A 4,238-nucleotide genomic window follows, 5' to 3' on the forward strand; every position below is an offset into this window, starting at 1 on the left:
CTGGGAGTTCGATCCCAGCAGCCGGCTCAAGGTTGACTCAGCCTTCCATCCTTCCGAGGTCGGTAAAATGAGTACCCAGCTTGGTAATGACTGGGGAAGGCACTGGCAAACCACCCCGTATTGAGTCTGCCATGAAAACGCTTACGTTCACCAGCCCTGCTTTTAGGGTCGGCGGACACGTCTTGCAGCAAGCGGACTCCGACTGGCCGTTTTTTTTTATCAGAGGCCGAATTGCTCTTCCTGCAACCAGGAGATGCAAATAGAGCAGAAGCTGCTAGGCAAAGCAGGCCAGAGACTGGAATCGTGTTTGCTTTTAGGGCCTGAGCTGGATCTTGTTTTATGAGAAGATGCCCTTGAAAAGGCACTCCTCCTACTGAATGAATGAAGCTCATAAACCACTGTCAGAAACTTGGGGGCCATTTTTCAGTGCCTCTTAGCAGCTGCTTAACCTGCCACAATCAACAGGCTTACGTCCATATCGAGAAGAACATTGGGGGGGGGGGGCTATTTTCTTGGCTCCAGGTTGGGCGATTTGGGAGTGCCTGAGGAGGGCATGGTTTGGGGACGGGAGGGGCTTCCATGGGATGTAATGGCATAGAGCCCACCCTCTAAAGCAGGGGTAGTCAAACTGCGGCCCTCCAGATGTCCATGGACTACAATTCCCAGGAGCCCCTGCCAGCGAATGCTGGCAGGGGCTCCTGGGAATTGTAGTCCATGGACATCTGGAGGGCCGCAGTTTGACTACCCCTGCTCTAAAGTTCCAGGACCGGATGGTGTTTCTCTTCAGACTATTCCACCCTGGGCTGAAGAGACCGCCTGGCAGGTTCAAATGGTTTTACTTCGGTGCTACCTGTGATCCCAGACCCTGTTTCCAGGCCCTGCTGCCCCAGGCCTCTGCTTCTCAGACAGGACGGCACTGTCTGTTTTGACCCAAAGTCTAGCTTTAGACTTGGGGGAAACCCACAAATAACCGGTAGAACTGGACCAAAGATTTTTGGCACTGAGGGGACCCGGCCACCACTGTCCATCCCTCCAACCGCACCCTGAGGAAGCGGCCTTCCTTGAGAGCCAGCGTGGTGGAGCAGTGAAGAGTGGTGGCATGAAATCCCCAATAAAATTACCCCCTAAAACAATCCCACTACTCTATAAAATGCACAATGATCGTCTACAGTCATTCAGTCTGTTCAGCTGCTGTTCTAGAGGCATGCAGGGAGTCTCCTATTGAATCAATCAGGAGGAGATTATTGGAAAATAATCTGCCTAAGGAGGTGGTGAGCTCCCCTTCACTGGCAGTCTTCAAGCAAAGGTTGGATACACACTTTTCTTGGATGCTTTAGGATGCTTTGGGCTGGTCCTGCGTTGAGCAGGGCGTTGGACTAGATGGCCTGTATGGCCCCTTCCAACTCTATGATTCTATGATCCAGCGTTGAGCAGGGGGTTGGACTAGATGGCCTGTGTGGCCCCTTCCAACTCTATGATTCTATGATTCTAAAAATATCTGGAAGTTCCTGATCTAACTGTGCTAAATACACATAGCCCCTCATGCCCCCTGCAGCATATTCTCCATATGCTGCTAAATCGTGCACACTACAGATCATGAATATTCCAATACAGACCAAACACACTGGATTACTGCGAATTGCCTCCCCAGTAGGGGAGACAATTTGTGGTTTTCCCAACCTGCAAAAAGGGCACAATGGCCGCTGATGGTGGCATTCTCATCGGATCTACACCCGAGGAGACCGGTTTTAGTGCGAAGTCGGGAGATTTCCACGCAGCTTAAAGGGTGCTGCTGCAAGATTCTCTGTCTCTGCGGAATCGGCCTGCATGGCAAATGGTTGGGGGAAAGGGCTCAGGTGGCCCACGGCCCTGCCCCCTAAGTAGGGAAGGAACAGGCTTGCCACAGGCTATCCATGAGGACTGCGGGCTGCTGTTTGCAACGGCAAACCCTGGGGCTGCAAGCCGGCTGGCCGCTGGGTTGCTTTGGGGCCTCCTCCTCTTCTGGTGTCCAAGGCAATAGGCTAAGAATACCTAATAGATGGCCTAGCTTTGATGACTAGCTCCTTCACATTGCTAAGCATAAGGGAATGTCTCTGAATTAAAGATGCTCTCGCTACAGCCTGGAGCCCCTGTAATTTTGACTTCTCACAGCCTCCTGGGATGTCCGCTGAGCTGTATCAGCCCCAATTTTCTTGCTGGTAAAGCCTGAGAGGCTAGATAGATTCTGTCTAACCATGTTTTAATTTCCCCCTTCTTCCACTTTGCTCAGGGCAGCATGTATAACTCTCTCCATTTTATCCTAAAAGAGATGCCCAGGACGTTGCCTAGGGAATCCCTGACAGAGCAGAGACAGAGCCGGCTTTGTGTAGTGGTTAAGAGCAGCAGCCTCTGTTCTGGAGAACTGGGTTTGATTCCCTGCTCCTTCTCCATGTGCAGCCAGCTGAGTGACCTTAACCCAGTCCCAGCTCTCTCAGAGCTCTCTCAGCCTCATCTCCATCAAGGGGATGTCTGTTGTGGGGAGATGAAGGGGAAATTTGCCTTTGGGTGGTGAAAAGCAGCATATAAAACTCAACTTCAGGCCCTCCTCCTCCTCCCTCTCTAGGCCAACACTCAACCCACAGCTCGATCCCTGTTTTTGCATGTCAGTTGTGCAGCAACACCACGGGAAAAAGAAACAAACTGAGACTTCTTCTTCTTCTGTATGATCAAGCCAGTCCTCAGAAAATCCTTGTCCATTTTACTTGCTTCTGTAAATATATAAACCCTTATGTAATACACCCTTTAGGGCATCTAGGTGGAGTCTTTTCCTGTTTTGGTGCTACAATGCACGGCATGTGTTTCTGCCACACACACACACCCTCGGCATTGTGCTCAGACTGGGAAGTCAGCCATGAGAGACTACCCAGCCCCAAATAACATACTGGTTGACGGCTGCATGAGCACTCCTGTGCTTGTGGGATCTTGTTAAAACTTCATTCGTGAGAGTTGTGAGTGTTTGAGTTCATCAGGGTTCAACCTAGGGTTGCCAGCGTAGTTCCAGGAGTTTCAGGGATGAAGCTAGGGGCGGGAGAGGTATGTAGAAGGGTGGGACGTCGGTGGGAATAGAATTCACTGCCATAGAATCCACCTTCAAAGCACCAGGGTAATTTGTAATCTGTAATCTGGAGATCAGTTTAGTTCTAGGAGATCTCCAGGCCCCACCTGAAGGAGGCTAACCCTACTTCAACCCCCCTTCCCCAAAAGTTACCCACTAGACAAACGTTGTCTCTGTGCTGACCCGGATGGTCCAGACTCCCCTGATTTGGCCAGATCTCAGAAGCTAAGCAGGAATTGTTCTGCCCACAACAAGACGTCTGAGCCATGCTCCAGGTCAGAGAGGTTGGCGGGCAGGATGGCCCTGCAGTGCCGTGACACTTTGTTCCTCTTTGTGTCAGGAGCAAGCCCAGCGGCAGGCCAAAGGCTCAGTGCTGAGGGCAGAGTAGACCTAGGCTGGAGCCTGCATGGGAGCGGCTACGGTGGGCAAGTGGCTGGACACTCAGCCTGGCCCTGCATGGGAGGGAGCTGGAGAGCATCGTTCTGCTCTGACTACCAAGATACTGCAGCCCCTGCTGTGTTCCACAACCTGCTGCAGTGGCAGGTACAGGCAAGTCTTGCCACCCTTCCTCTGCTGTCTTTAAAAGGCCTCGCCACCTGCCTTCTGCAACCTGCCTCCTGCCAACCTGCTGCCTTTGGCTTCCTGATGGGATTGCTCATGGCATGTGGAGCGAGGGAGTGCACACCTGGCTCGCCAAACCTGTGTCTGCCCTGCAGGGCCATCGTGCCTGCCGAACCCACCAATTGTTTGTTTTTATCACCTGTGATTAACCAAGTGGAGTCATAACCTTTGACCACGCTCATATATCAATCTGATGAACTTTTAAAAGGTCAGGGAAATCCTTGCCAATGGTACTCAGCTACTTCCAAGATTTTTTAAAATGAAAGTGCTTCTATTTGCATCGGATCTGATCCTTAAATACGTGTCCTTTTGATAGAGTTGCCAGCCTTTAGGGCAGCCTTTCTCAACCAGGGTTTTGTGAAACCCTGGAGTTTCTGGACAGCCCAAGAAGGGTTTCCTGAATGGATAAGAACTAATTAATTTTAACATAAAAAAAAAACCACCACGAGATGGTCTTGGGAGTGGGGGGAAATAAATTAAACATAATAATAAAACATTTATTGGCTAATATGACCATATATGG

The sequence above is a fragment of the Paroedura picta genome, chromosome 8 (genome assembly GCF_049243985.1).
Source record: "Paroedura picta isolate Pp20150507F chromosome 8, Ppicta_v3.0, whole genome shotgun sequence".
Taxonomy (NCBI): domain Eukaryota; kingdom Metazoa; phylum Chordata; class Lepidosauria; order Squamata; family Gekkonidae; genus Paroedura; species Paroedura picta.